An 8,639-nucleotide genomic window follows, 5' to 3' on the forward strand; every position below is an offset into this window, starting at 1 on the left:
AAGATTGACCAGGTCATAAAATGAGGATTTTTTTCTTTACCTGGCACCCTGGAAAACATTCACCATAGAGTTCATACACACTGATATATATGATCTTTATATATGTGATATATATATATATATGATACACATGATATACATGATATTTGTATAACACACACAACACACATATATACATCAAGCATAAAGCCATGGTATATGCTTAGGATTGGATTTCTGAGAAGACTTGGTGAAGAAGGCTGGAATTAAATAAGCAAGAATTTGTTAAGGTGAAAACACATTTTTCCTATTTTGGGAAGTGAGACTTAACACCTTGGCAAGGATCAAGGGAATGGGAAACTCACTGCTGTAGTGGTCCTACAAGCCTGGGGAGGATGACAGCCAATGCTAAGCAGAGAGAAAGGCCTGAGGTGCCTTGTCAAATGATAGAGGAAGAAATGAAAAACCTTACAGAGGTAAGTGAGCTGGAATAAATATTTTTCTGCAGCCAGAAGATCTACCAGAGGATTGTGTTCCATAAGATGTCCAAAGGATACATCATTCACCAAAGCCATGGGGAATGTACCAGTGGGAAGGGCACCACTGTCACTAAAGAGCTCGCTCAGTGGTGGTTCCTCTGCACCAGGTCTCATGATAAGAGAGGCAAACCCAACTGGGCTCATTCTAGCATTCTATTCTCCAAACTTGTAAAGGCCTAGTGGTAGCACTTAACCACCAGAAGTCAGGAGACCACAATTACTATGACTGGTATGGTCAGAGAGGGATCCAGTGGAGTTTGGCCCATAGAGAGTTATAGATCTGTATCATAGAGAATGACAACCCTGGAGGTAAAATAGGAGAGCTGATAAGGATGCTAGTTGACATCTACAGCCAAAAAAAAGCAAGAAAGCTGAGGGCACTTGTCCCCAGTAAAAAGTCACAATCCCCTCTTTATTTCTAGGACCTGAACAGGTATTCAGATTTGGGATCGGCTATAGTAGTGTCCAGGTTCCTTGGAAGAAGGGCCTTACAAGGTCACAACAATATATACTCTTAATGATTCTCCTAGTCTGTATCAAAAAGACTTGTGGCCATTTACTTGGGTGATATATACTGAGGAAAAGTGAATACCAAAATATTTTGAGTACTACTTGGCTACGGGTATTAATTGGTGTTATGACTAGAGACCCAATGTGCCATCATCCCCTTTAAAGTGGGGACTTAGGAGGAAAGTTAGAAAATAAAGTCCTGATGGCAATTTTCAATAAAGTTCAGCCCACAGAGTTCCAATTGTCTTTTCCCCAGATCCCAAATGTATGATAAAAATCAATGTAATTAGCAGTTGGAAGTTGGAGTATCATCACATTTTTTTCCTGGCCTGGGAAAAAGGCCAAGTAGAATCCTGAAACTTCCCATCTTAACTCCTAGCCAAGACAAAAAAGAAAAGTTAATATTATGCCCTGGAGGGAATGACAGAGATTACTGCCTTCCTTTAGGACATCAAGCATGAGGGAGTGGTGGTACAGTAGGTTGAATGCTTCACTCTTCACCTAGCCCCCTAAAATGTGTTGATCCAATTCCTTGAAGTACATGTAACCTTGTTTAAGAAAAAGGTATTTGTAGATATAATTAAGTTAAAGATCTTGAGATGATATAATCTTAGATTATCTAGGTGGGCCCTTACCCCTATGGCAAATGTCCTTAATAAGAGGCAGAAGTGGCAGAAATCCAGAGAAGAGAAAGCAATGTGAAGACAACAGAGAGATGTGGCCACACATCTTGCAAGGAAGCCAACAGCCTTAAAAGCTAGAAGAGACAAGAGCAAAGTGAATTCTCTGCCAGCCTCTTTGGAAGGAGTACAGCCTGCCACCACCTTGCTTTTTGGGCTCTGGCATCCAGTTACATGAGAGAATACATTTTTATTGTTTTGAACCACTGAGATTATGATAATTTGTTATGGCAACCTCAAGAATCTAATTTGTCAGTCTGGTACCTGCAGAAATCTGATGGGTCTGAGAGGATGAATGTTGACTCCCATAAATTCAGCCAGCCAGCAGTCCTGACCACAGCTGCTGTAAGGGACATGGGGTGCTTACTGGATCAGATTAACAAGGCCTCAGGTGAATGGTGTCTGACACTGGTTTGGCAGATACATTTATTGTTCCATTCCAACTGGAAAGGAGGATCAGAAATTGTTCACCTTTATGTGAATTGAGCAAAAATATTCATTTACAGATTGCCTCTGAGTTTTGCTACCTTTTCTGTCCTCTGTCATAATATGCTCTAATATGCTAGAGGCCTTGATAATACCATGTACTCTAGAGGGTAGAAGGTAAACCCAGTAAAGATTCAGGGACCTGCCCATTCAGTAAGGCTTTCAGCATTCAGAGCTTATGCCGTGGTGTAACATCTCATCCTAAGTAAAAGACAAACTGCTGCATCCTGCATCTCCCACCACAGAGATGGAAGCCCAATGTCTGGTTGGTCTCTGAGGGTTTTGATTGGTCCCCATACCTGAGAATATTTTTCCAGCCCATAAACAGGTTACACAGAATGCTGCTAGCTTCAGGGGCACTCAGAGTAAGAAAGGGCTCTGCAATAAGGCCAGGCTGGTGTCAAAGCAGTCTATGAATTGGTTCATGTCACTGGTAGGAGAAGATGCAGCATAGAGTTAATAGCCAGCTCCAGTGTAAGAATCCTCATTTGGCCCCTGGAGATCTGGGCAAGTCCATGCCATCTGCAGTAGAGAATAATAGTGTTTGAGAAATGAGTGTATTTATATCCTGGTAAAAATGGAACACTTCACTATGAAGCACCAAATGACCATGGTACAAAACTGACCAATATTAGAAGACTTCTGTGAGAACCAGCATGTCTTAAAGCCATATATGCCCCAGCAAAATCCATTGTACTCTAGACTTTGTACATCTGGGGTTGAGCCTGAGTAGGACAAAAGGGCATGAGTAAGCCCCTTGAGCAGGTAGCCCCTGTCACCTGGGTTACCCATTGTGGATTCATCACTGCCCTCCCCCATCTCCCACCAATGACCAAAAAGGGGGTGAGGGATCCCAGATGGTCCTCAACTAGTGTAATAAGTGCATAACCTTGATGGCTCCAGTGGCAGAGATGGTGGCTACAAATAGACCCAACATCAGGGACTCCCACACACCAAGGCTGATCTAGGCACTGCTATCTCTGAACATCCAGTTGTCAGAAGAGACCAATGCTGAGTCCTTGATAAAGACATAATAGTCACAGAGAACAACTTGCTACTTGGTCAAGTCACCTACATTATGCCCTTTTTGTTCTATAAAGGTAATAATTAAACTTTACTAAGAGACAGGCCAATTCGGGGTATGGATTCAGCTTTCCTGCCTGCCAATTCTCAGCTAACACCACATCTGAGACTGATATGAGGTCTGATCCAGAAGCACAGAGGCCTTCGCAATATACCATTCACCCAAGGGATCCCCTCACAGCAGAAGAAGTGAGCATGGGCATATGACCAAAGGACCACTATTCATATCACAATGCTACACTGTCTGGAAGCAGTGTGCCTCACAGAACACTGGGACAGTTGTAAAAAGGACAGTTAAGTGCCAGCTCAAAGGCAACACTCTGAAGGACAGAAAGGCATTCTTTACTGTGTGGTATGCATTGATTCATAAATCTTTATATATTTGTTTCCCAATAGAAAGAATATGTCTATTGTCATCTCTTTGAAGAACCCGCTGGTGGATTTTGTGCTTTTCATCCATGCCCATAACTCTGTGCTGGAGGTAATGAACCCCAGGGAAGGCTCACTCTTTCCAGGGAACACAGCATGAATCTTGTTGAGTGCTTTCACTTATGATGAGGCATTGGTGGGTGGGGGGCAGTAAGGCAGTCTTACTCTGCTGGGGTGTGGGAAGATGTCAAGCTAGTGATAACTAGCTTGAAGATTCCATATTGGCCTGGTGGAATCTTTCTCAGAACTCTGCTGCAGTTTGTCTCTTTCTATTCTCCCTCCTTCCTGCATTGTCTAATGGAAAGCTAAAGACTTTCCTCCAGCTGGCTCCTTTAAAAATTCTCTGGTACTTCTTAACCAGTCTTGGGATCTGCTTCTTAGAGAATCTGAACTAAAGCACTGGAAATAAAATGTTATCATTTTAATGTTTTCTTTCCCAGTTGTTTCCTTCTATATGCTAATTTATACTCAATGACCATATAGAAAGTATATCTCAAATGTAATTATTCATAATTGATCATTGGGTAAGACTGAACTGCATTGAACTGTAAATGTTCATTTGGTTTGTCAGGGCACATAAAGATACTAGATTTCCAACAGATTTTTCAGGGGGAAGGATACTCAGGGGATTGTCAGTATTCTCCATGTCAGTTAGGGCTTGCTTTTGTTTTTATTTCTTAAGTATTTATTTAAGTTGTTTTAAACTAATTGATTGAAATGACTATTTGTTTAAAATTTAACAATGGAAACAACATCAACTTTCATCAATAATATTTTAACCTGTGATTTTCCAAAAATTTTCCTTAACATACAGAAGGTCCTTAAATAACACCATTTCCTTCAATTTCCTTTTGTTAAACATTGGCAAGAAATAGAAATGATTCTTAGTGGGGCTGCTGTCTGTGTGGTGTTTGCCCATTCTCCCTATGTCTGTGTGGGTTTTCTCCAGGGGCTGCAGTTTTCTCCACATCTCACAAATATGCATGTGAGGTCAATAGGCTTATCAACATTGTTCCAGTGTGACTGTGAATGTGTGTGATGTGCCCCATGATGGAAGGGTGTCCTGTCCAATGTGCATTCCACCTGGTGCTCTGAACTGCCAGGAGGGCCTTCAGCTTCCTCGACTCTGAACTGAAATAAGTGGGTTGGAAAAGGATCACCTTACTTGTTTTTCTTCATCTTTCTTAAATGTATATATAGCTCACATTTATTTCAATGTTTAATATAAGAAGTATTTTGGGTCTTCATTTTGATGAAGACAAAACGTTTGGTGATGCTTTGTTAGCAGATATATGCTGCAGGAACTTAACTCTAACTTATATCAAGGGTCAAATTGGTTTTATTATGTCCTTTTATGTCATCGTTTCCAAGAACCTATAAACAATGTGAAGTGAGGTGCCTTATCACTAACTACTGTAGCAGATCTGAAAAATCTGAATTGAATTGAATCTAATCAATTCCTGAAAAACTTCTTGTACTTTGATATTGATTTATTATCTCTAACTTCTTTCTCCCCTGGAAAGTAGCAACTATGATATGGGTGCTCCCAAAGAGAGAGTCTGCAATCTAAAAGAAAAAAAATGTAGACAGCAGTCCTTGTAGGCCAGGACCAACGTAATTCAAAGGGTTGGGTTCTTGTTTCTTCATCCTTTTCTGTTTGGTCATTTTGTTCCTCTTTCTGGTCCACTCCTTTGATTTGAGACCCAGTTTCCTTTCCATTACTATTAGTTTCCTGTGCATTTCCATTCATTTCAATTAGTTTAGCCTTCATATGTTCCTCTAATTTGTGACTATAATCAACCAGTTCTGTGAGCATCCTGATCACCAGTGTTTTGAACTGTGCATCTGAAAGTTTTGCTATTTCTTCATTGCTTAGATTTATGGGCTCTGGGGCTCTGAGTTGTTCTTGAGCCGTTTTGATCTGTTGGTGCCTGTTACATACGAGGAGGTGTTCACCAGGGTGGGGCTACCCAGGTCACTGGTTTGTGACGCTTACCTAAGAAAAAGAAGATAAAAAAGATGAACAGTGAAAGGACAGCAAACTCACAGTTACTAAGAACCACACCTAAAATAAAAACAAAGAGGACAGCTAGATCAGGAGCAGAACCATAGAAATGAAGATCACATGGAGGGTTAGCAACAGGGGAGTGGAAGAAGGAGAAGGGGAGAGAAGGTATGAAAAATAAGTAGCATAGATGGTATGTAGAAAATGGATAGGAGGGAGGGCAAGAATAGTATGGGAAATATAGAATCTAAAGAACTTGAGACACGTGGTCATAAACTAAAGAGGGGAATGGTGGGGAAGGGGTATGCAGGGTGGAGGAGAATGAAGGGGGAAATATAACTGTAATGACATAATCAATAAAATATATTTTAAAAAATAAAATAAAATTTTCACCCCCCCAAAAAAGGGTTGGGAAGGTAAATTTTATAGTAATTTTAAAATATTAACTACAATTTTCCCTTATATATTCCTAATATTAACATATATTTTCATATGAAGTTTTATTTAACTCTCAATGAGAATATTAAAATTAATATTCCAATTCATGTTTCTGTTTAAAAGAGTAAAATACTCATTGAGTTTGGTGAGTTACAGTTTACTTAACTGCTATAGGACTTTATGAATGAATAGAGAAAACTTCACCATTAAGAATGTCTACTCTTCTTCCCAAATAAGAAATATTTATGATGGATGATTAGGGAGGTACTCACTGTCACCTCCAATAGATGTGGTCTGAGAAAGGGGCTCCATCCTTCCAATCATGATGCATTAACATTTTTCATTCAGGACAGTAATAATCATTTAACATGTTTTCTAGAGGACAACACATAGATAACTCATGTTCTTTAAGCAGCCTATCAGACATATTTTAACAAGGGTTACATAAACTCAGCATAGAAATAAATACCAGGAAGCTCCTCCTTATGCAATTTCACCGGCATCATGGCTCTGAAGCACATCGGCCAGCCAGCTGTAAGTAGTATTATTGATCAATATTCTCCCAAATGGACATACAAAAACCAGATTCTCCATGAGTCTTGAAGACACCTTTGTGTCTATAGTGTACACACTAGTATGTACATATATGGTCACATCTGAAGTGTTGCAAAATTATGTGCTCAAAATGTCCTCTGTTTTATTTTAACACTTCTGTTTTGGGCATTAAATTTCAAAAATAATCATTAAATAGTAGACATTTATGGTGAAAAGAAACTTATGTTTTAAAGTATGTTTAATAAAAATGGTATTGGTCTGAAATAGTAAACAGAGTAATAAAATTGAAAACCCTAATCTCTATAATAGAAATATGATGAAGTATTCTTGAAATCTCCTAAATAACCATATGCAAGACTGGTTTCCTTAGCCAGTGATGTAGATGGCACAAGAAAGAACTGGGAAGAGACTTGGTTGCCCACCTGCTGTCTTCACACTACAGAGATAGCTATAAAAGCTATCTCTTTCTTCATGTCCAAGCCTTTGAGCCAAAGTTACAAGAAAAAAAAGGGCAAACTTATTTTTAATGAATTAAAAATTAAATAAAATGAAATAAAAATTGGATGACTCATATACTAGTAATTTTAGTGATTGAAAATAATTCTTTTTCTATCAACACTAAATGTGCACCTAAAACTTTTGGGGGGTAGTCTGGCTTCATGGGGCATTCACTCCTTGCTTCTGGACAGTTTCCTTCAGCCATCAGTAGGAAAATAAGAAGCCACTTTAAACTCACAGGCTATTTGCTGAAGGTCAAGATATGGAACACCATAGAAATGCTATTTTAATTCTATTTTGTTTACTATCATATATATTTTATATAGATCAATATTTTATCTTTCAAAACCAATGTTTTTCTCTTCCCTTTCTGTTTCCATTGTTTGGATACAGATGATGCAAAGCCATCAGAGTTGGTGTGAGAAACCTGGGATCTTTAAATCACAGGATGGAGGAAGGTCATCTGCTAACCTGGACTTCCATGTTGGGAGAATACTTGAAAAATAAAGCTGTACATTGTTAGGACTGTAGCATTTTTGATCTATTTGAAAGTGCAACTAGAATTATTCTAATATACTTAGTCCAACACCTTCAACACTTATTTTTAAATGATTTTGAAGCACTAGGTTTCCTGTAGATTTATTTAAATACTTGGATTTCACGGCCAGCATAACTGAGAAAGATACTCCACAAAATTACATGTAAATCCAAAGACAGGAAATGCATCACTGTTTGTACTTACTGGATTTCAATATTGATTTTTCAGTGTCATTTGTCTGTTGCGAAGTTTTTGTTGTTATTGTTGTTGAAATTCAGCTAGTATTTATGTCAATCAATTGTTCTTGAAAACTCACAAGGAAGGTGTTCAATTTATATTTTACCAAACAGAATGAATAGTTATTGAAATTACTCATCTGGGGTTTTTATAGTGGTTAGAAAACTCTGTTTCCATTTCTTAACTCTATATTCAAAAATATTTTTATAGGTAGCACAGTCGCAACGGTTCAGCTTAACAACTTTTTGACTTTATAATGGTGCATAAGTGATATGCAGTTAGTAGAAACAATACTTCACATTTTGAATTTTGATCTTTTCCCAGGCTAGTGATACGCAGTACATACTCTCTTGTGATCCTGGAGCCAGTGGTGAGAGCCAGTTCCCTGTGTATGAGGGTGGACAATGGACCCTCCACAGTGTGCTGTGTTTCCAGCATTGTTTGGATATTGTGCTCTGAGCATGTTTAAGGTAGGCTAGGATGAGCTATGATGTTCTGTAGGTTAGGGGTATCAAATGCATTTTCAACTTACAATATTTTCAACTCATGATGGATTTATACAGATGTGCAGTGTCAGTTGAGGAATATCTGTACATTGTTTTTAGTAATTAATATCACAATGGGATACATTTCCAGATATCAATTTTCAAAAAAAATTTTTC

Source organism: Artibeus jamaicensis, unplaced genomic scaffold, assembly GCF_021234435.1.
Source record: "Artibeus jamaicensis isolate MK-2021 breed Jamaican fruit bat unplaced genomic scaffold, CSHL_Jam_final scaffold_916, whole genome shotgun sequence".
NCBI lineage: Eukaryota > Metazoa > Chordata > Mammalia > Chiroptera > Phyllostomidae > Artibeus > Artibeus jamaicensis.